Consider the following 25520-nt stretch of genomic DNA (forward strand, 5'->3'; position numbering starts at 1 on the left):
GATCTCTGCCCAGGCACAATACCAAGCAAAGGTGGGGGTAAGTCTTTTTGTTTTTTCCCCTTTGCAGTTCTTAGATTAGCTCTGCTACAGTTCCAGAAAATTAGAAATATCTGAAAGTTTCTGTCTTTGTCAGCATGAGTAACATTACAGGTGATGCTTATCAACCTCACTGGCTTCTTGCTTAGGAAATGATTATGATTGAAATGATGCTTTGGTCTGGAGACAACTAAACACAGCTCTAAAAGGTATAATGGAAATTTTAAACCTCAGTTGCATTGTTTTGCTCCTTGCTTTTCCTATTCTAGATGTAATTTCTTCATAAGGGGGCCTTCCAAATGTTTTCTCTTTCCTCTTATAAACTACTTATTTCTGATCTACACCATTCTTTTTAACCTCCTTATTTCTGATCTACATCTTTCTTTTTAAGCCTGCTCCCAAGCAGTTCCTCCTCCCTTCCTCAGTGATCACTATGCTGAAAGTCCATCTCTTTCAAATCTCCTTTCACAAGAACAATGCTGTAGGTTTGTACAAGGACTGTGCTTGCTTGGAAACCATCCCTACAGTTCCTACAGTTAGTCACTGGCATCCCAAAGCACTAATACAATATTAAATGACTTGGCCACCTAAGTTCATCCCAGGACACAGAATTCTTCCCACAGATACTCCAAATTCTGTGCTGCTTAAACCCTGCCACCACCAGTTTCATACCCTCTTGTCAGCTCAAAAAGGGGAAAGGGCCACCAGTCAGTTACTGACACACCAGCACAGCATTTCAAAATCAAACCTTTTTTCTACTGTCACAGCCTCTAGATTTTCATTTTATTCCATTTCAGGAAGGAAGGATGGAAGGCAGGAAGGAAGGGAATAAAGGAGAATACTTTACACACTTTCCAGAAATGAAGACAGCTATTTTCAAAACATTTTATGATGAAAAGGTATCACAAGATTTGGTATTTTTATGAGAATAAGAATGGCAAAGAAAAGTGAGTGGAAAGTGAGTCACCACTGGGTCTCAATCAGCAGTATCCCTGCACTAGCCACCCCAGTACAGGTGATAAAATAATCCAAAAGGAGCAAGATGCCTAGATTTCCTCTGAGAGCTCTTAGCAGACTTATATGGTTCTTACCACATTTACAAGTGCCCGTCAGCCAAGCCCACACATTTTGGCTATTACTGGTTCTGTCCCAGGCTGATAAAAGTTCCAAGACCTACTTTAGGGAAGGGAGAGGAGGAGAGAGTTCATGCAAAACATGTGATGTGTAGTACACAAGCACACCTGTAAGCAATTTTAGCTCGCCCATAAAGGGGTTTTCCCAATTCTGGTAATAGGAAACACAGCAGCCATTGCTTTGCAAGAGTGTAGCAAAGTGTTGCTTATCCAGCAATATCCAGATGCTACCAAATGTATCCATTTTGAGAATAAGCTTTCAGTGCAGTGAAACATTTCTAATTAGTGATTTGTAGCTTGTGATCATTAAATTGCAGTACTGTGCCTGCCCCTACCTCAAGAATACAAACAATGGCACTCAAGCCAAAAGAAAAAAGCACAACTTGTCTAATTTTCAGTTTAATGTGTACCAAATTTATGTAAGGTTTTGTAGATAATATTTTTTCTAGTAAAGCACAAGCACACAAATAATAAATTAACTTCATCAAATTATTGGGAAATAGTCATTGAAGAGGAAAAAATCGGTGACTTTAATGCCAATAGAACTCAAATCATAAAATTGACAATGAATGGCTTTTTAGTTACTTTTAAAAGGCATTGAATAATTGACATGCCCTGAGGAATAATTACAGGCTATGTTAAGATGACAGGAGTTAAAATTCAAAAAGCTTAGAGTGCATGCCATAAAGTGCCAAAGACACATTGAATGAGCCCCAATTTCCTTTGCAGCTATTCTCATCCCACATTTATCCTCCCTGTTATCTATCTACAAAGAACAACAAAGTATCTTCAATCTAAATCAACCTGAATGTTTTGGCCTATGGAAAACTTTGACAGTAAAATGCACCAACAAAGGATCCAAAGAATAGGACAATGGCAGTGTTTTCCAGAGCAATGTGACTGCAGTTTCTTTGATTTATTTGACTTGAAAGAAGGTGGTACATCTTCTCAGTTATGGGGGGTTTTTTTCTCTGCCATTCTTTATTTTATTCTGACCAAAGATCCATGTTTTAGCTTATGCTGGAAGCTGTGGCCTCAGTCTAATAATTGGTTGCTTTATTGGGTTTTCTCGGCCATGTTTTGATACCAGTGGGACTGCAGGGGTGGCTTCTGTGAAAATCTGCTGGAAGCTTTCTCCATGTCCCACAGACCCAATCCAAGCTGGTTCCAAAATGGACCCACTGCTGGCCAAGGTTGAGCCCATCAGCAACCATGGCAGCACCTCTGGGATAACTGAGTGAAGAAGGGAAGAAAGTCACTGCACAGGAGCAACTGCAGCCTCAAAAGAGAGGAGTGACAACACGTGAGAGTGACAGCTCTGCAGACACCAAGGTCAGTGCAGAAGGAGGGCAGGAGGGGCTCCAGGTGCCAAAAATGAGATTACCCCACACTCTGTGGTGAAGACCATGGTGAAGAAGGCTGTGCCCCTGCAGCCCATGGAGGTCCACACTGCAGCTAATATGAACCTGCTTTGTGTTCATATTCTCCACCACATATTCATGTTCTCCACCCCATGCTGGAGAAAAGTGGATGTCCAAAGGAGACTGTGACTTCATAGGTATTCATGCTGGAGCAGGGTCCTGGCAGAATCTATGGCCCCATGGAGAGAAAAGCCCACACTGGAGCAGGTTTGTTGGCAGGACCTGTTACCCCTGCCCTCATGGAAGGGACCTGTGCTGGAGCAGTTTGTGAAGAACTGCAGCCCATGGGAAGGACTCACTTTGGATAGTTGATGGAGGACTGTCTCCTATTGAAGAGACTCCATGATGGAGCAGGGGAAGAGTGAGGAGCTCCTCCTCTGGGGAGGAAGGAACAGCAGAGAAATGTGATGAAGTGACCAAGCCCCAGTTCCCCAGCCCCCTAAGTCACTGCAGAGGACGAGGTAGAGAAATCACGAAGAAAGTTGAGCACAAGAAAAGGCGAGGGGTGGAGGGAAGGTTTTAAGATTTGGTTTTTAAGATTTGGTTTTATTTTCTCATTAACTTACTCTGATTTTATTGGTAATAAATTCAACTAATTAATTTTCCCAAGTTGAATCTGTTTTGTTTGTGACTGTAACAGGTGAGTGATCTCTCTCCATCCTTATCTCAACTCACAAGTATTTCATTATATTTCTTCTTCTCTGTCCAGTTGAGGAGGAGAGTGACAGGACAGCTTTGGTGGCTACCTGGTATCCAGACAGTTGTATTAATCAGTTCAATAATTAACTCTCCCTGAAGTGAAACTTCTTGTTTACATGCTACTTTCCTTTTGAGATAGAAAATACAAAGCCTAACTACAGACCTGTTGAAGTAATTACTGGAAAAACAAATTATCTGATGCAAAATTTGCTTCACTTTTTTTTCTCTTTGCTTTTCTTAGCTTTTTCTTCTTTTCTTATCTTTTAGGTTTGCATTTAAAATTAAATACTCCAGACAAAATAGCCACCAGCTCTAAGTACTGTAGTGTACTTCTGTACTCAGAGTACACAATATAACTCAGGACCTGCCTGAAATACTAGACAATTTTAGCTCTTTAATTTCCAAGTGGGGCTTGGAAATAACACATAACTTTAAACATAACATTATTTATTGGCCTTACACTTTAGAGATCTATTTAGCCTTGAAATATATCAATCTGCAAATAAAGCAAGGCTTTTTCCACAGAAACTCAACAGATGAATCTATGATAACCAGACTCTGACTGTACTACTACTAATAATAATTTTTCATACTATGAGATATAAGTGTAGTTTGCAAATACTGCTAACTAGTTTCAGGGTAGAAAATCATTCAATCAAAGGTCAGTATGATTAGATTATTTTTCCCAACACCAATAAAATTTTTTTTCTATACAGACTTCTATATCCAGAGTTTTCTACAAATGGTGATTTCTGTATTTTTATATCACTGTTAAAAGAGGGGGAATCCCTGAGCAACTTTGATTAATATACATCATAAAACAGGCTGGATGGAGAGTGCTTTGGGTCAAAAAAGTCCTCCTTAATTCATGTCTGTTTCTGTGAAGTTTGAAACAAGAAATTTCTTTCCTCAAGCCTCCAAGTGAACCAGACATCAGAGAGATGATTCCCTCCTGGGAAGCTGCTACTAAACCCAGGCGTTAAGAGTACATCTGTATCTGTGGAATTCAAAAAGCAATGTTCCATATGTTATCTTTGAAGTTTATCTAAAGGCCCAATGGATATAAACATAAGCAATCCTTATAACATCTCTCCCCAAAATTCCACTATACCTACCCCAGGCAACACTTTTCACACAGGGACTCTCAAAGTATTTTATTCATAGACATGCAAACTGTAAGAACTATACACTGACAAGCAAAGAAACAGATTGACCCCACAGACCTTGAGGGGAATAAAAAAGCTGTTTTCTTTGGAAGAAGACTTAAGCCACTGCTTCCTCATGGAGTTTAATATCTTCCTCCCACACGAGGTTTATTTTTTGTTCTTTCAGGCACAGTCTGAAGTGCCTTCTACTGTGTGCTTGGCAGCCATTTTTTCACTGTCCAGCTGCTTTCTCTTGCCATTAACACTGGGATGCCTTTGCTACCAATGGATAAAATTTAAAAGCACATTTCAAGCAAGATTACAGGCAGTCTTCCTGCTCAAAAAGAACAGTATGGAATTATGATTTCCAAAGGAATATCTTCCACAAACAATGTATTCTGTTTCTCATTTCCTCTTGGCAAGAATGGTATATCAAATTTCTGTGAATTGCTTCCTGTAGACACACTTCTAAACAATAATTTGCTCAAAAAAAATATATTAGGATGCTGATTATTTTTAGGCAAATCCTGCTCAGTTTAAACTATCCATTGGGAAATAATCTGACACACAGCATAGCATCACTTGATTCATCACTATATGAGGCCAGACAGAGGAAAAACAATTGGAACAGAAAAACTTGCTGTTACACCAACTTTGAAAATTATACCTAGAGCTACCCTTCAAACATAGTTCACTTCTTAACCTAGAAGTGAGTACATTAAATGTGCTGACAAGACTCAGAGCTGTCCAATGTCCACAATACAAATATAGAGAGACCTTTCTCAAGTACTTACATCAGCAATATCCAGCTTGGTCTGAAGCTGAAAAATTCAAACTCAGAATAAACATGAGTAAATGTGTCAGACACAAAAGGACAACAGAATAAGCTGATAAATCAGTCCATATTAAATGTGTCAAGACTACCTCATTAAATACTTATTATTAATATTATTACTTATTAAATAAGTGGCATCTAGTGGATTAGGCACCTGAAAAAAAGTCAGGATATTTAAGACCTATTACTCTGGCTATAAACTGTTAAATGATTCCTGAAATCATGCTTCCTCACCCTCTACCTTTATTCTCCAAACTTTGTAGAGTGCTTTCAGTGCAAGGTTGTGTTTAAAACCGTCACATTTTCACAAGCATCTCCTACATGCTACCTGTGAAAAAGTAAAAATTTACAGCATGGATAGCAAGTGTGTGTAATTGATATAAAGGTTACCCAAGAGACCAGTCTTCCTCCTATCTTCCCACTCCTAATCCCCACAGCCTTATTCCTCTTCCCAAGACAGATTCCCTCTGACTCCCATCCCCACCCAAGGGATGCATTTCCAAGCACTACTTCTTTGTAAAGGTGCAAACTGCACACATGGAAATCAGTGTGATTAACCAAACACTTGTCTGCTGCAATCATGTTTCTCTTTCTCATGAAGACGTAAAACATGTAACATGTGGAGCCAACAGGGTTGTATTCCATATTAAGCTCAGGAACATATGAAATGTGAGCCAAGTGATTAATGCATCTTCACACAAGGGGAGACAGATTATCCAGTGCTGCATTCCTGCACAGGGACTGTGCACTGCTACATGCTTGCCAGGGCTGCTCCAGCCAAAAACAATGGTGACACCTCACTGACTTCCAGCTGGTTTATAAATGATACATATATATATCTCCCCTATTTGCCACCTAATTCCTTGAACAAAAAGACAGGAATAAATTCAGTCCAGCCTCTTCTAAATACTGATCTGAACACAAATGTTCAGCTCTGAACTGATCTGAACCTGGGCAATGCATGAGCTGGGGTATTTTTCCCTATGCAAATGTACACAGGGTATTAGGCCCAAGCTAAACATTAAATTAAGATTATATTGGTTGGATAGCTAGAAATGGAAGACTTTTTATTTAGCAGGGAATAAAGAGAGGTTTGAGACCTCTTTTTTGACAGACAGGTCTTTTTTTAAGACTACTATTCATGAGGAGGTGGGTTGCTACATGCCAATTACTTACTTTTATGAAAATAAACTGTGCTTGCTTTTTATAAAAGGAAAAAAAATGCAGCTCATTTAATACTTAGAAATCCAATAAATTGATGCATATTTATTAATTCCTAGACCAGTCTATTTTCAAAACACTTTGTCCTCCAAACTCTGGCAAATGTTTGCTAAGCCCCTAAGACATAGGGCTTACACAACACAGGGCTTTAAAATATACTTTCTACAATAATAGTAGAAAAATTCACAGAATTAAAAATGGCAAAAGCCCAAATCTCCTAATTCCTTAGCAATAAATTTTTATATTGATTAACAGTGACTGACGACAATAAGGGTCTGATCTAAATCCCATTAGACACTAGAGGAACCTTGGCAGTTACAATTGTGAAATTACAAGCAAGCCTTTAATTACTTCTATATTTAGATTCTTACGTTGTAAGCCAGTGGATATAATGAAATGCCACTTTTAGTGACTTCAGCTCCATTTGACATCCATATACTTGGAAAGCACCTGCATCTGGCATTTTTTTTCCTTTATGGCCTCATTCAAATGCAACAATCACTAAGAATCTGAAGGTACAAACCAAACACTACACATTAAACAAAATTATGTAAACAGAAACAACCTTCAATCTAAAAGATCTATGGTTAATACCATCTAAAGCACTCCAAACACTCATTTTATGAATTCATTTAATAAAAGTGTCACTGCAATACAGAGTGGGCTACCTCTGATTCATTCTAATCATATGAAAGTCACGCACTTTGTTCTCACATATGGTTAGCAGCCTACAGTAATTGTTCCAATCCTCAGTGACTACTTTATTTTATACTTTATTTGGCATACAAATACATAAATCTATTAGGCCAATTGCAGACCACCAATTTTGGAATGTTTCAAACCACATGGCTGATGACTTGAGGCAGGATGTGACCAAACCAGCGCTACAAACATTAAAAACCTGAGAATTAAGGAAACAGTCACCTGGAAGAGGATAATTTTGTCTTGCCTTCTCCTGATTTACATTCCCATTAGTGTACAATTATCTTTAAACACCAGCATAACAAGAAGAACCCATCCTGCACAGTATTACCAGAAAAAGAATTTGTGCTGTTTCATGTTTCTTCACTGCCTGGCACAACTGGCATCTTTTATTGTTTTTTATGTACACAATGAAAATAATTTTTACTAAAAATAGTAATTATTCAGATTATTGGAGAAAAAAAGCTAAATGTGAGCTAGCAATATAAAAATGATAGACAATAACCTGGTTAACTGCATATCAATTAGTATACATCATAGGGAAAGCAGTAAAGAGAATGATTCAGAAGACAGCCACAATTTAATGATAATCACTGTTTTATGGAAAATAGGTCCTAAATGTTGATGAGACTGCGTATTTGGTTAATTTGTGTTTCAGTTAATGGCAAGAATGTTAATAAAACTTCTTGATAAAAACATTGTGATAAACAATTTAGTTTTGTCACATAATAAAGGAATAAACTAAACAGATTGAGGATTGATTGATAGATGGTTTCAACAATAACTATAAATGTCAGACCGCTCTGCTGTGACCATTTTTTTGCCAAGACTGGCAGGGTCTAAACTGACCATGAGTCCTCATGCAAACCCATCTCTTCATGAATACCCAGGAGTCCAACATTTGCAGATGACAAAAGGGCAACAGAGTCCAAATTAATTGTGGCAACAGATCAGATTGAATGGTGAAACTATTTGGTGATATAGTTTCATTTACATAACATCAATTTGAATACAGCCAGACACAAATCTAATGAAAAAGAACATATGCAGAAGCACATAATGAATGCAGGACTCTAATCTCAAATTTAGAAGGATGCTGGGGTTCATGGCTAAATTACTGACTGAACTGAAGATCCAAATGCAAGGCTGTGACAAATATAGGTGTCCACATTGCAAGTGAAGAATTGGAAGTGCCTTAGGAAAAACTGCAAGAACTACACATGTTCATAAAATATGTGACTATGACTAAGTGACTTAATCTATCCAAGAGAATGTTTAATTAGCCCCCTTGATCAGAGTATAGAAACACCGCCATTAGAAAGATACTTTTCATAGATATCTCAGCAAAATGAATATTAAAGAAATCTGGACTAAAAACAAAGCATACCACTGCAATTTTAAGGGCAAATAACTTCTGAGGAGAGGTTACTAGAGATGCCTGGCACTTTCCACTTTATGTAAATTAAGACAGTTTCTATACAGTATATCATGAAGTAAAAACCCACAGCCTTGATGCTGGACTTGCATGAGGTTTTGCATCCTGGATCATAGAAGAGGCAAAGGTACATGATCCCTTCTGCTCCTAAACTCCTGTGAATCTAAACTGGCACTTCAGGTATTTGGAAAAATACAGTTTACCACTGTCCAAAAATTTATCCCCAGATCGATCTTTCTCCTGAGTCAAGAAATTATGTGATATCTTCTGTTAACAGGAGGTGAACCATTTTGACAGAAGTCATGCTTTTACATTTCTTTTCTTCTGTTTAAAGTTTAGCCAACACTGAAACATCTGAGAGCAGGTTTAGCAGAGCCACTGACCTTCATGCACCCTGATCCCGCCCAGCAGCTACAAGCAGTTCACAGCAGTCACACTCAGGTGTGACTCTGGCATTCATATAATTGCCTTTATTCTCAGAACTTGATACTATACTTATCTCAGCTCTCAGGCTATTTTACTTTTTTCTGAAGTGATTCCCAGGTATGAAACATAAACAGCCCACTGAGTTTTAAGTGGTCAATGACACTTATAGTTCTCTCTCTCTCTTTAGTCTTACTAATGAAAACAGATTCTAATACAGCATGTTCTGGGCCAATACTCCAGCCTACTTCTTGCTTATAATTGGCAATGCCAACAATAATGTTGGCAATAACAACAATGCCAATAACAACAAATTCTGCTGGTACTGATACAAATCACTTGCTATATATTCTTTCAGAAAGCAAATTTGTGTCATTATTTGCCTTTTGCATCCATAAGTAGCATGAATATCATGATAAGCCAGGCAGTCTTGTCTCATGTACTCTGTGAAAGTTGTGGAATTTTGCAGTTCCCCAATGCATGAACATTATTATTTTATAAAAGTAACAGCTCCTTGGTATTCCTGGTGAATGTTTTCTGTATGAAGACCAAGTTGCATGGCCATCAATTTGAAAGGTTTTTTTTCATGACAAGTGTAGCCCCCATCATCTTTCTTTATAGTCTATCCATCCACTGGTAGATAAGGACAGCTGAGATTGACCAGCAACCAATACCATTATTCATTTGTAAAATTACTGCCAGTAAATTGGCATAGCTTGGGGAGCTGGCAAATACTGACCATCCAGCAGAGCTGAACATTGGAGCTGTTTGTCTAGTGAGCATTTTTTTTCCTACTGCATGCAGGCAATTTTTGTTCAAATAGTTTAAAAAAATTTACGGGACATTGTGAATTGAAATCACTGGGCTGAATCCTTCTACTTTATCCTGATGTTTTTCTCCTGTCCCAATTCACACGTATTCTATTAAGTATATTACCTTAACAGCCTAACATTATGTACAAGTATTCATGTTTTCCCAGTGTTCTGCACCAAATGTTGGAACTGGAACCAATCTTGGAAGCTGCCTGTAACAGCATTAAGTTCTTTGAATACAGAGAAGTCAAAAAATTATTTTCCAGTAGACTTTGCATCAAGAAAGTGATCTTGAGTCTTGTTTATCACCATGATAAACGGACTTTCAGCCACAGGGCTGAGTTTCATCTTTTCCTGTTTGTTTCAGTGACTTACTAGGGGATAGAGTGTTTTATAGCTGATTGTACAACTAGAAATCAAGACAATATACACTTCATGTGGCATGTGACTAGTCATTTAGGATCCTAATCTATGCTCAGTTCTGTACAATGGAGGACAAACCCTTGTCTCTAATATAACTGTAAGAATTTGTCAGCAGTTTGGGAACAAGGTAATTCTAGGCATAAGAATTATGCCTAGAGTTCTTAAACTCTGAATGTGGGTAGTTCCAGACAGATAACTGGAGAGCGGTATGATGAATACGTCATCTCATGTTAAACTTCTGAGTGCTGTCAGTGTCAAAATTATCATCCAAAACTCACTTCTCACACCAAGCTTATTTTAGGTAGCTCTATGAAAAGTCAGCTGCTGCCAAAATCCTTCCCAGTAAGCCCAGTTTCAATGCAACCAGGGCAAACTTTGAGCAATCAGATTTGCTTCCTTAGCAGAAATTCTATATATCCATGGCATGAGTCAGTGCAAACCTCTATCAAAATGCATTCCCATCATCCACAATTATGTCCTTGACTCAGAGAACTGCATGTACAGTACATTCTGTCGTTTCTCTTACTGCATCCATGCTGTTTATTCTCCCACCACAAAAGTTTTCAAGAGCACCAAGCTGTTGTTATGACTCATAGTAAACACCAACGCAAAGCAAGGAGCCCAATTTTCTTCTTCCCTGATTTCACTAACACACATTCAGTTAGAAGAGACCAGGAAAAAAAAGGGGGGGAGAAAGGAGAAAATAACAAAGGTTCAGTTCTTATAAGCTTGTAAATCCATGTTGAGAAAAGAGAAGGCTGGAGAGGACTAGACAAGAGACGAACAAAAATACCATAGCAATTCAACACATGGTGAGGGGGTGGAGTAGGATAGCACTACAGAAATGAATGCTTATGACTCTCACATCATCACCTCCAAAATAATCAGCCAAGAGAGATAATTACTGGGGTTAGCTTAAGTATATATATGTGTGTGTGTAGATGCAGAAAGGAGCAGAACAAAAGGAACTGATCAAAACCTCCATCTCAAATGAGAGAGGTTATTACTTAGCAGCCAAACAGAAGCTCTAGGTGAGATCAAACTCTAAATCTGAGTCACAAGATTTCTGACAGCAGTGTCCATCTTAACAAAATGAAGTGACAGGGTATGGTACAGATACAAGCTAAATCACACAACCCTAAAACTGTTTATAAAAATCCTCAAATAGGACTTTTGAAGGTAAAAGGTTAAGAAGTTCATTGCAACCCAAGCTTCAGCCAATTCCTGAGCCATAGCTGGAGTACTGATGGGTTCTACCTGAGAACTGAAGACAAAGACCCAGACCTCTCCACAAGACCTGCTACTGCAGGTCCTCCTTCATGGAGTATCTAAATAATATGGATGACAAAATCTGTGGCTATAACTGATGCTCATCACCTTTGACAGTCAGACTATCTTTTTTTTTTCTGAATCAGTGCTTAGGAAAATAATTTGAGTGCTTGTATTTGGTGTTAACTTTGAACCATTTTGTGACACTGAACACTTCTGCATTTTCAGCATGTAAGCAAGTGAAAAATAAAATGCAAAATAAACTAAATTACATATAAAAACTATTTTTGTTCTCTGATTTAATATCATAAACCGTTAAAAAAATGAAGATGTTCTAAAGGAAAGCTGCAAATGTAGTCTGTAAACAAAACAAAAACTATAAATTCCCTCAAAAGGCTTGTCTATTTCAGAGTGATCATTGCTAATTTTAAACAAATCAATGACAGGATGCAGCTATGTGAAACAGTATACTTTGTTATATTTGAAACAATTTCTAAGTCATTGTTCCCTATTTTCAGTTAGAGAATAAGGTTTAGGTAATGCTGAAATATTCATCATTACATTTTTTCTCAAGCTAATAAACTTTGAGATTATTTTTAACATGAAAGTTCCCTTAAGAAATGAAAGAATATGTGGGTAACTTTGGGGGGTTTAAATAAATACAGAACCCCTATCATGGTCTGGTTTTATAGTTAGTTTTTGTCTGTGCATTTTTTTAAGATTACTGTTACATTAAAATTTGGCCAAGTTGGCATGATGATTTATTCCTTGAGTGAGCCAACACCTTTTACAAAGTCAACAAGATCCCCAATTGGGTACCAATTCCAGGGTGATTTTTATACTGGTCAACCATCTCCTCTATAAGGAACAGGAAAATGAGAAGTTATCTTGCTTGTACTGCCACAGAAATGCTGAAGTCCTGAACGAAGAATTCATAGAATTCACAGAAGCACATAATGGGTAATGTTGGGAGGCACCACTGGAAATCATCTGGTCCAACCTCCCTGCTCAAGCAGGGCTCCCCTAGAGTAAATGCTGGGCTTGTGTCCAGGCAACTTTTGAATACCTGTACCTGCAAATCCAGTCCAGTGGTTACTGATCAGCTGGTAAATTTCTGTTCTAGCTTTCTATTGCTCAAATTCAACCTCAATGCTCAATTTCAATAACAGAAATTTTCATCTGGGAAAATTTGGAAACCACTTTTGGCAATGCAAATTATTTTTCCCAAAGACAAGACAGAAGATTGAGTTCACTGCCCCAGAAACATATTTGAAAACTTCTGTGTTCAAAATATCAAGATTAAATTATATTTTATTGTGTTTACAAGTCCCTGTTGGAAATGCATACGCTTTCTGAAAAGAATTTTGGTTTTACCATTTTCTTCCCAGTAAAAAACACATTTTAAAAAAAGCCCCATTGTAAGTGTTCCCATCAGCAATAAATTTCTTCTTAGTATTGTTCCAATCAATACCAAGACTTTTCTGCAACAGATTTAGGGACTCAAAACAGCAGTAGGTGGGCCACATGCAACCACTAAAAATGTCACTCTTAGTTACCATTTCATAGCAAGCATTGAGCTACGCAGCAGGAGTAACTATAACCACAGAGGAGAATGGAAAAATGATGGGCAACTTCCTCTAGCTTAAGGAAAGCATCAGGAGAAGTTTTAAAAGGAGAGGAAATGAAAATCAAATAATCATAAAAATTACTCATAAATAGTCCTACACAGAAAGAGTAAGGTTAAAAAAATCTTGTCATGGGACTTATGGGGGCCATCTACCACAGATTTTGGGATCCTGACCTGGAAGAATGCTAAGAGTTCCTGTGTAAGACGAAGAAGATTTAATGTAGCCATGGGAGCTATCACCAGTCAGGAGTGACCTCATTTCATTTCAGAGTGGGTGTTCCTGCAAAATTCGGATAATTTTTATCCAGAATTAATCAATTTTAACATATTTCCACTTCTTACCATGTCTGTGCTTCTACCTTGTCACCAAACTGTAAGCATGAGGAAACTCTAGAGTCTACAAGGTGCTACAAGAAGAGAAGGGGTTCAGCAAAGAATTGAGTGTCTGCAGCACAAGAAAAGAGACTGCTGGGAAAGAAGGGGAGCTGATGCTCCAAGCTCTGAAGTAATGGAAGAGAAACTTTCAATGGATCAGAGTGGACTTCACAGAGTTGCTGCAACCCAGGATGCTATTGGGCTGTCTGAAACATGAAGGAAAAAAGAATCTAACTGCAGTGACAGTGACAGAAGGAGATGCAAGTACGGGCCTTTATTCCATCTCTAGTACCTTCAGCATTCATTATTTAAGGAAAAAATATGCTAAGTATTCTAAGGTATACTCTTACAAAATCTCATGTCTCTTTAATTTAAAATCTTGTGGAACCTTGAGAGTTCAATGTTAGAAAGGGTTTTAAGCAAATCCACCTCAAAGTTCTGGAGAACTGGTCACCTACTCCAGTTACATCAGACATGGCACTGCCAAAAGGCTAGGAGAATTTCAGTTCCTTCAATAGCACTGCCTGTGGTGCTGCACAACCACATGGGCATCTCACGTGCTCTACCAGCCATTCAGATCAGGACAGAGCCTCATTAAACACCAGTCAGGAAATACAAGTGGGAGGACACAACCTGCAGTAACTGTACAGAATTTTTATCAGGGCAGTATGTCCTAGGCAGATATTATTTACTGTCATATTGCTCCAACTAACAAAAAAACCCCACTGTTTCTGCCACTTTCACAGTCAGCAATGCTATGAGTAGCTGTAGCAGCATCTTCTGGAAGGAAGAAAATTAGATAAAAGGGAGCCAGCAAGAAGATAAGTTTAGAATCATACAGTAGCTAACTTGATTTAATCAATTGCCTTAAGAAGCTAAGAAAGAGATCTGGCATGTGGCCTGTGCTGCAGAGACTGCAGTGGCATGCATCCAGTTATATAAATCTGGCATCTAAGTTCTTCTCCTCTCTGCTCCTCATCCCGCAGCTAAATCTGTAATAGAGGATGATCCCTCTCTTTCTCTTCTCATATACAAGCACAAGTGAGAGATGGGGTCTACTGCACTATTAAATGAGCTGGCACTGCTTTGAGAGTGCAGAAAGGCATGCCTTTTGAAAATATTTAGCTCTTACTCAAAGGTTAACACCTTTCTGCAGCTAATGTCATTACAAGGCAGGGGTATTTCAGAGAAAAAACATAAACATCTCCAAATACTCTTCTAACAAATAAATTATGAGCCAAGAGTAAGAAAATTTTAAAAACACACAAACCAATAACAGAAGCAACAAAAAGAAAAGAAAAACAAACAAACAAAAAACTCCAACCAAACCCAGAAGTGAAGATGCTGGAAAGAAAACAGATACAACTGATGCCAACTATGAAAATTAATTCCAGTGCCTGTAAAATAGGTAGAAACCAATCACACTGATGATCTCAATACCTTATTTTGTTGCTATTTTGGCAGATTTTGACAAACATACATATTAGCTCCACATCTAAATGAAGCAATGGAAGAGGTTATTCTCTAATTGCTGACTCCATTAAAAGGCTGTGTCATCTGCACTTCTGTCCTGAGATGACTGTATGATGCTGAATTGTACCCCCATTTGTCTGTATGGCCCAGAAATAAGTTTCGTGCCTTTAAAACTAGATCTGAGAGTGAAGTGGGGGAGAAGGAAAAGCCATGGAATTTTTCATGGCTGTATTCACCAACAGAGATAAGAGCTTCACCTCTCTCTCCGTGTGTTGTCTGGAGCACAGACAGCAGGAGAGAGCTCTCCTTTGTCTTTAGTTAGACTTTTTTAGTTAGCTGAGGCCAGAAGATTTTAGGAACTGTTCAGCTGTTGTTCCATCAGGGAACACCAGGACTATCGTCCAGGGCTCCCCAGGCTGCGCTGCGGCCGGGACACCGGAGCCGAGCCCGGAGAGACGGAGAGAAAGCCGAGGAAACAGCCACGGAAAGGACCCTGGACTACAGAGGGCTTTCTGAATCTGCCATCTCTTCAGAACTATGAGAGGCTCCATTGTTAAATATTATTCATTTTCTCATGTTTGTGAATACTTTGCTTGTTAAATAAACAGTTTTTTCCCACTTTTCTTGAAGGAGATTTATGTCTCCTGAACTGGCAGGGGGAGGGACTGCTTGAATTTGCTTTCTACAGGGACCCCCAGAGGTTTCCTCCCAAATTTGCCCTAAACCAGAAAAACTTCACCCAAGAGGTTTGACAAGGACTCGCACACAGTAGTCCCACATACTTGTCTCTACTCGGTGTCACAAGTGTGCAGGCCTTGCATCAGCACTGGCTTCTGGCAGTGCCTACACAAAACACATGAATGCTATTAAAAGACACATGTATTATTCAGTGGGACACTGCCCAGATTTCACCCACTAAACTGAGCAAAAGAAGCACAGAAAATGCACAGGTCAAACCAGAGCACTCTTATGAGTGCTTATATACAGAGAGAATCAGGCAGTGCAGTTTATTGTTTGAATAACCTTGTATATAAAGTGAGAAAGAAACCCAGGTAATATCCCATGCACTTATGGCATTTCTGTAATCCAGTGGCTGACTTTAAAAGGGTCTTACGAACTTTCTGATCTTGTACTCTTATGTTTTTTCTCCCAGTTATTTTTTACTTTCTTTTTCTGAGCCTTAGATTCAGACACCAATAAGAAAAACAGAAGAGGAAATTCAAAAAAATTAGCCAGCTGAGATCTCATGGGAAGCTAAAAGGTCTGGATACCAATTTTCAGTAAATGACTCTACTAATACCAGCTGGGAGGCTTCAGGATCCTCTTACAGCCCAGTATATAACAGTGGCAAGAGAAAAAACAATACCTGAGCAGACTCTCACCATGCTTTGCAGTGTAGAACTGAGCAGACCTGAGCATCTTTGCACAGACTGTCCTCTACCCCAGCAGCTGTGCAGGCCACAACATGGAGCCACAACATACTCTGGGAACATCCAGCTGTACTCTCCTCCTTAGCCTCAGTTTCAGTATTTGTGGGAAAATAATGGAAGATTGGTGAGGAGGATTCTAAATACACTCAAGAACTTGCAGCTTGGGTGCCAAAACCACATATATCATACTAATTGTTCTTTGGTCTTGTGTGTTGGACAAGAAGAATACCTGTGTTTGGACAACACAGACCTGTGATAGACCTAAAGGCACCCAATCAAACATGCTTAAGATTCCAGGTGTGGGAAAGACCAAAGCACAGTGGTAAATTCCACCTTCAGCAATCCAGAAGGGCAGGTTTGGCCATCTTCCAGCATGGACAGTGCTCCCTGGTGCATCCTTGCCTGTCTGCCTCTGGCCAGGTGCTGATTTGGGAATCCCCTGTTTGGGGAGGTAACAAAAATTGATTTACTCTTTGCATTTCACACATGGTTTTGTGTTTCTTCCTGTGGCCTGCCTGTGCCAGCTCACACAGTATTTCAATTTGCTGTGGGTCTAAGCTGCTTTGTAAGTTTTGAAGCTAACACATGCCTCACAAGACTGCTACTCTACAGGGCCTCTCTCTCAAAGGAGAGGAAAAGGACATAGAAACTAGCCAGTCCTGTGTCTGAAGAAGGAATCACAAACTATTCTTGGCACTCCACTCAACAAATAATTAACCCATACTGCTCTCCAGGAAAATCAGTGCTTGTGCATAAGCAGTCACTTCCAAAAATTTTTTGCATATATAGCATACAGTTTTTAAACTACCAAAATATAGGCAAAGTGATTTATTCCATCTTTTTACTGAAAGCCAGACTACTACAAAATATATTTTTTTACAAGTGGTTTGCAAGATAATTTTCAAAGCACAGGTTTGTGCAGCTCTGTGTAGTCCTTTGATCTATGTCTTCTTCAGTCTCAATGTCTTGAACTCAGCATAAACATTTTTCTCTATCTATTTATTTTCATCATCTGTTTGCTTTCTTTGACACTGCTGAGTGTTGGCTATCAGCCATCTATTACAATCTTACTGTGTTCAGAACAAAATTGGTTACAGGGTTTCATTATTGCGGTTCCTGAAGAAGTTGCTTTTGCTTCTGGTCTCCTACAAACTTAGTTATATTAACACTGCGTTATGAAAGACACCAGATGGACAGTACTGGAAAAACCACATCCTTGTTTTCAACAATACATGCCTTAGGTCATCACATCTCTTCCTCCCTATATGAGGAAACATTATTACATTTCTCAGAAAAGGTCTACAGGGTGTAGCATGTAGAATTTTTCCCAGATTCTATAAGCAGACAGTTACATCAAACCACAAAATGGTTTCCAAAATAAAGGTGTTTCATACTGCAAGCTAATACCAGTGGGATGGAGTAGTCTGCTGTAAATATATCCAAACTCGGTTTCTTCAGACTTTTACTCAGCAACTCTCATTCTGTTTAGACAGACATTTCTTGTGCCTGTTGTTTGTCATAAGTTAAATGTTATTGTTTTTTTCCATAGGAAAGACACAAGTTTTTTCTAGAGGAAACTTTGAAAGCCTCTTGGTAATTTTCTCTGGATCTTGAAATGAAGGATAAGAAACAGGACTGAAGAAAGACATCAGTAACATTCACAAATAAAACGAGAGAGCCATCCTCATATTCACGGAGGAAATTCCCTTTACCCAGTACTCTCTTTACTCCATGTCTTTTGGCACAACCACTGTTATTTCAGCCTGACATACATAGTTTAAATGCATGAAACAGTGAGGGAAATAGTGAAACAGGTCTGATACTTGGCTGACATGATTCCAGTGGGTTTTTCCAGTGGAGAAGAGTAAGGATAGTAAAGTGACAGTTCAGGCAGGGGGAAAAAAAAAAAAAAAAAAAAAACCCAACCAAAAAAAAAACCAAACCAAAAACATGAGAAGTTGAGTTAAAATCAGTTGCTGAAAACTGAATTTCTCTTCGAGTTTCTGGCATTTGGGAACAGGCAATCTCTCATCCTCATCGGACTGCTCAAGTGCAGCATTTTCTGTTCAATAGTGTCCTCTAGTGACAGGGAAAGACTTTTCAAACAGGAGGTGAACATTTTTCAGCAGGTGAAAATGAGAAGAAAGTCTTGAAACTACATGAGTCAATTTGCTAATGATCTTATTGCCACCACGGGACTTCAGTTTTAATGTACACCTGTGCTGCACTGCAGCTAAAAAGGTGCCTTATTGTTGCAGCTGTTCCTGAAAACCAAGCTGAAAATCCCCATTCAAGTCTAGGGCATAGCATTGGAAGGCAGGCTCACCTGAATGGGATGAAAGGAGTATCCTAAGCTGCATTTTTTTAATTCTAAGACTACAACCTCTATCATGGTAAAAAATGTGTTTCTGGTTCTGTCAGAGTAGATAATGACTGATACTGAATTGGAGCTAAATTCTTGCATCTTTCCTCAGTCAACCTTTAGGCCTACAGAAAGGTGGGCATCCTCTAAACTGAAACTTACCATAATCACTGTCAGATGAGAAGTCTAAAGTAATCTTATAAAGTTTATTTTTAAGGAACCTTATTAGTAATTTTATAATGTAGCCATAACAGCCAGCTTTTTCTTCTTTTTTCCCCCTTTTGCTGATTTTTTGAACTGTCATGGGAGGAATAAACTAAAAAAAGTAATGCAGATTACCACATGTTTTTATAGACAGCTGAAAACATAAATCACTAATCAGACTTTGCTGAAATCTATATTGGTAAGTAGTCTGGCCATTTTTTTCTCATGTCCTTTTAAACATACTATTCAAGCACATGTATATATATGAAACACAAGACTCGTTTTAGAGCAGCTATTTTCTAGCTAGTTTTATGCAAAACAGATGAAACTCTGGAAAATAGAGCCAATTAAAATGTTACCCTTATTTAAATTCCTTCCCTCCTGATACTTCGGGCTGCTCTTAAAGATTAATTTCCCACTGTTAATTCCCTTTTAGCTGTGTCATAGAAACAAACTTTTACTCTGAAGTTTATCTCTTGAAGTGAAAAGTCTCACTCTCCTTACCAAGCTGGCTGACATTTAAAGATTTTTATGCAGAACCAGGAAAACATAAATCTCTTTTTTCCCTCTTATCTAACATGGTTAGCCAATTTCAGGTCTGCTGAAAAGTTTTGAAAAACTGGTAGAAATATCACTAAGGCTATTAGTCTTTGACAAGGACAACATGGCTGAACTCCACTGCTGAGAGGACAGAGAAACCGACAGAAACAGATATCAGCAGGTTACCTGCTGCAAAGGCTTGGGTGGTAACATGAACTCCTTGCTGGTTTCGCCAGTCAGGGTCAGTAGAATTTGACTGCAGCACTACCAGTGGCAGAACTCAGCTTCCTTGGACCAGCTTCCAGATGAAGTCTCAAAATGTCAGTGCAAGTACACAGTGAGTCCCATCTGGCACACAGCTGGTGCCAGCTGGAAAACCCAACACCAAGCAGTCCAAGCACCATTTGCAGCAAAACACACATTAAAGCAACTCCAGATGAATCCAAGCCCTGTGGAGGTGGGCAGCTCTGACAGGGACTCTTCCACAAGCTCATCCCCACACTGAATCCACTACAGTTTTATTGCGCACCCAGGCCAATGTCACAGGACTTGTTTTCTGCTTCCTTGGCATTGTGAAAGCATATTCCCAGCTGAAACAAGTCCTAACACACAGAAACACCCACAAATGACATAAAGTTCTTGTGAGGAACTGTAGTGGTAGTGATGTCTTGGAATGACAAGGATTAATGAGAACAAATTGAAAGGGGAAAATTTCAGTTACCTATTAGGACAAAATTCTTTACTGTGAGGGTGGTGAGACAGCAGAACAGGTTTCCCAGAGAAGCTGTGGGTGCCCCAGCCCTGGCAGTGTTCAAGGCCAGGTTGTATAAGGCCTTGAGCAACCTGCTCCAGTGGGAGGCGTCCATGCCAGGAACACAGGGCAGGGGCGATGGGACAAGATGGCCTCTGAGGCCCTTTCCAATACTTAATATGCTGTATGACTCTACACTCTGTGCAAGATGGGGCGGGGACGAGGGGGCATTGGGAAGACGGAGGAATTCCCTGGCGCTGTCCTCATTGCCACCCTGCCTGCTTTGAATTTTCATTTTCTCAAATCTGTCTGGAGGAATTTCCTGGCACTGTCCTCATTGCCACCCTGCCTGCAATGAACTTTCATTTTCTCAAATGCGTCTAGAGGCTTTTTCTCTCCCTCACTTTTGCACGAAACTAAACGGACAAATGGCGGCCGCGCCCGCGGGCCGGCCCGGCAGCGCCACCTGCCGGCCGCCGCGGGCAGCGCCACCTGCCGGCCGCCGCGGGCAGCGCCACCTGCCGGCCGCCGCGGGCAGCGCCACCTGCCGGCGAGGCCGGCGTGAGGCGCTGAGGGTGGCCGGGGTTCGGGGGAGGCCCCGGGCGGTGTGGAGGGGACGCCGGGCGGTGTCTGGGGGGCTCCGGGCGGATGTTGTGGGCGGTCCGTGCCGCCTTATGCGGAAAAAGCGCTGCCGTAGTTCCCAGCTCCGCGGCCCGCCACCCCCTCTCAGCGCCGTGGCCGCTGCAGAAGGGCCGGCGCCGGCAGCACAGCCAGCGGCAGTACGGTGTCTGTCCTCGGCAGTGCTGCCCTTATCTCCACGGTTATCACAGGGTTGCTGCCATACACCTTTCGTACATCTTTTTTTCTCCGCGCTGTTTGTGGTGAGGACGTGCGGGAGGCTGAGCAGGGAATTGCGTGGAGAATGACGGGGTAAAAGCGAGCGTCTGCAGGGACGGCAGGGATGGGGAGGGCACAGGTGACCGTGTGTGCAAGGGGGTTGTGACAATAAGGGGCAAAGATTGTCAGTCCCATAGGGGCGGACAGGGAAGAGAGAACCCCACAGACAGTCTTTTTCTAGGTACTGTTTCCTTCCACAGATGAAATCCAAACCCTCATCAACCTGAAACTGAAACCCTTCTAAATCCCCTTAGTTCTTTACCATCCTAACCCCCAAATCTTATTGTAGGGGGAATCTCCTCCTCCTAGAGAGTGTTCCCATTCCATCACAACAGTGAACTGAATTTCCAGGTCCTCTATTCAGTTCCCACATCATTTCCTCATATATTTTCCATCAGAAACCCGCTTGGTGTGCCTTTTCACAGGCAGCATTGCACAAAAGATAGGAACACAACCTTTTCAAAATGCTTTCTAAACCAAAGGGATTTTGAGTTTTCCAATGTTGTCTTTAAGGATTCACAGCTGAAGTGGGGGCATGTATATCTTTTACCTGACACTGCTGTTTTTGCAAGTGGTTGATACATACTAGCTTACATATATCAACAGCTAGTTTCCACTACTCAAAGAAGTCAAATCATAAAATTCAGCCTTTGATCCCGTTTTGCCATGTGCTTTTCATACCTTAGATGGCGTGATCCTATGGGATGATTCTAAGCCTCTTGAGTCTCTGCACCTTCATGACTTCAACACAGTTCCCAAGTAATACAGGTCTGCTATTAAACTGTCCATGTCATACTGGGTTGTTGGGTTTGGGGTTTTTTTCAACAGCCCTATTTGCAACAAGAGATAGGAGACAGTGGAAGAACAGTTAAGGAAAAAAATATACTGAAGTTATAAAAGGCAATAAAGTTCACTGTTTGGTACTGACATAACATGTTTTGTAACCTATGGATTCACTAAACTCCCAACCTGTTGGTGAGGATCACAGTAACTGTTTCTCCCACATTCCTCCTTGGTGTTTCACAATTTTACTGTAACTAATCCAATTTCTGCTATTTCTGCACTAATTATAGCCTCCCATGCAAATGAGATTCATTTTAATAACATCTAAAGTTATATATATTTAATAACATAAAGTAAGGTGTAAATTTTGATAAAGTTAGAGATCTGGAAATAGCCATACAAGAGTCCCCTTCAGCTCCCAGAAGGAAACCCAGCCAATGCCACACAGAGCAGATTGTTAACAGTGTGCTATCCCACTTCTCTGCATGTGCAGAGGAGACTCCTTCCCCTCTTTATCCACTCAATGCAAGGGAGCACTACACACTCATCCTTGCTTGGTTTTTATATGCAGCAATAACACTGGCTACATATGATGCAAAGATGAGATTCGCAATGTCTAGGATTTGCTATTTCTAGTTGAAATGTGTTACACAATAAAGGATTCAAGATTAATCTGCTTGAAATGCTAGAGATGTTAAGTGACAAGAAGCTGGGAACAATGATTTAGAAATGGCAGCTCAATTATGCAGCTTGGAGAAAAACAAGCAAGGACTGAAATTGAGATTAAATGCCTTTAATTTATTCTATTTTGAACTGAAATTTGGATAACATTCATTTCCTGGTGAACAGCCAGGCTGAGCTGTGAATAGTGCTGTCTAACGAGCAGTCTGAAGGCAGTTAACAAAGGAGATGAAGCACTCACTGTGCTTCAAAGGCTTTAGGCAGTTACAGGAGGGAGGCAGGTGGGGAAGAACACTCTCCTTGAGAGATTCTCCACATAGCTTTGGCCAAATGAGGAAGTCCAACTATTCCCATTAAGCAGGAGTTAACTGAGAATTTCTTTCTCTCTGTTTGTACAGGAAGGAGGCCATATCACAGCCACAGACCATGAATAGTCATGATAAATGACCATGCCAGATTAGCTCCCTCTACATTTGAGAGGATGAGGCTTAGTTCATAGCATGTCTGCTGACTTTTTTGCTCATTCTTCAAGGTTAGGCCTGACCAGCATTGAGATTTTGAGCTTTGCCAAGGTTGTCCTCAAGAGGAGACTCGTATCTTCCATACCTGGAGCAAGCACCTGAGTGCAGGCCACCTATATAGGTTGCCCATACTCAGATGGTTTGGGCAACAGCTCTAGGTGACCCTGTCTGAATAGAGACCTCAGACTAGATGACTTCCAGTTGTGCCTTCCAACCTCAGCCATTATTCTATACCTGTTGCACGAATTACAGAATCACATTCTGGGTCAGGTTGGAAGGAACCACAGTGGACCACCTGGTCCAACCTCCCAGCTCAAACAGGGTCATCCCAGAGCACATGGCACAGGCTTGTGTCCAGACAGCTCTTGAGTACTTCCAGTGAGGGAGACTCCACACCCTCTCTGGGCAATCTGTTCCAGTGCTTGATCACCTACCTGCATGGGAAATTCTTCCTCATATTCCTGTGCATCAGTTTCTACTGTTGCCTCTTGTCCTATTGCTTGGCACCACCAAAAAGATTCTGGCTCCATCTTCTTGACACACTCCCTTCTGGTACTTATTGTGGTGGGCTGGCACTGGCTGGGTACCAGACACCCACCAAAGCCATTCTCTCACTCCCCTCCTCAGCTGGACAGGAGAGAGAAAATATATCAAAGGGTTCATGAGTTGGGATAAGGACTGGGAGAGGTCACTCACCAAATACCATTATGGACAAAATGGGCTTGAATTAGAAATATTAAATGAATTTGTTGCTAACCAAATCAGAGCAGAAGATGAGAAGTAAAATAAGATCTAAAAAAACAACTTCCCCCCACCTCTCCCTCCTTTCCAGCTTTACCTGCTCCCCTGCAGCAACTCAGAGAGACAGGGAATGAGTGTTAAGGTCAGTTCATTACATGTTGTTTCTACCACTGCTCAGGCAGAAAAGTCCTTCCCCTGCTCTACAATTACACCTGCACAATAATTTTTTTCAAATTCTTCTTTTTAAAAATGTTGTCATAGAGGTATTACCATAATTTTGAATTGGCCCAGCCTTTTCCAGCAGCACATCTGTCTGGGACCCACAAGGGATTGGTTCTGCTGGACATGAAGGAAGCTTCCAGCATCTTCTCACAGAAGCCACCTGTAGCCCCCCTGCTACCAAAACTGGCCATGCAAACCCAACACTCTTACATTCACTGATGAGGTCCCCTCCCAGTCATCTCTTCTCGAGGCTGAACAGGCACAGCTCCTTCAACCTTTGCTCATAAGAGAGGTGCACCAGTCCCTTAATCAACCATTGATTCCACTCCAGGATCTCCATGTCTCTCTTGTCCTGAGGAGTCCAGAACTGGACACAGCACTCCAGATGCTGCCTCACCAGAGCTGAGTAGAAGGGCAGAATCACCTGCCTCGACCTGCTGGCAATGCTTTTACTAAAGCACCCAAATCCAGTGCCTATTTCTCCATTGCTTTTATAATTCTCATAAGTTACTGAAAGCAATATTCAGAGCAAGCATGCACACACATTAAGAAAAAACCAAAACTGATACTGTTACATCTTACTTTCTGATAGAAATCACTATCACAAGATATTCTAAATTTTGTATATCTTATCCCATTTACAAACAAGCCAGCCACCTTCTCCCCAGGAATACTTTACTGCTCTTATGTAAGATAGTATTTTCACTTTCTTTCAAGATAGCATAGAATATGGAGCAGTATTTGAATACCTCAAATTACAGTACCTCAGAGCATGGAGAAGTAGAACCTCAGTGGTTTGATTTAAGGAGCTGCCTCCTAATGGGAACATATCAATGACTAGCTGAGGTATTCCTAATAAATCTATTACCTTTACACAACAGCAAAAATAGATGTTCTTTATTTCACAAAGGGAGAAACTAAAGCACAGAAAAACCCATTAGTAATGTGTAATCAATGAGTCAGAGTAAAGAAAAGGAAAGGAAGGATATCAGGAAAATCTATATGGCTGAAAAGAGTGAGAGAACAAAGAGATGGGAAAAGTTTGGTTGAAAGGCTTATAGTGATCTTAATGTGTACTTAGTCATTTAAATGCACAGCACTTGGAGCTGAAAAATTTGGTACCTGCATTTTTAACTGCCTGGAAAGGAGTGATTCTGTTTTCCTTGAGTCATTCCTGAATTACTTTGTTTGGATATATGAGCAGGAAACAAACAAGCAAACAGAAAATAACTCCACAAAATACATAAGTTCCTTGATAGTATAGTGCCCAGAAAATCAGCTGTTCATGGTTCTTAGCTAAACTCACTGAGAATGGTCCTGATTTTTGTTCCTGTTTTTTTCTGTTCCTTCCTACATAAC

The sequence above is a fragment of the Agelaius tricolor genome, unplaced genomic scaffold (assembly GCF_023055355.1).
Source record: "Agelaius tricolor isolate 1412-34295 unplaced genomic scaffold, bAgeTri1.0.p SCAF_7, whole genome shotgun sequence".
In the NCBI taxonomy this organism is placed as follows: domain Eukaryota; kingdom Metazoa; phylum Chordata; class Aves; order Passeriformes; family Icteridae; genus Agelaius; species Agelaius tricolor.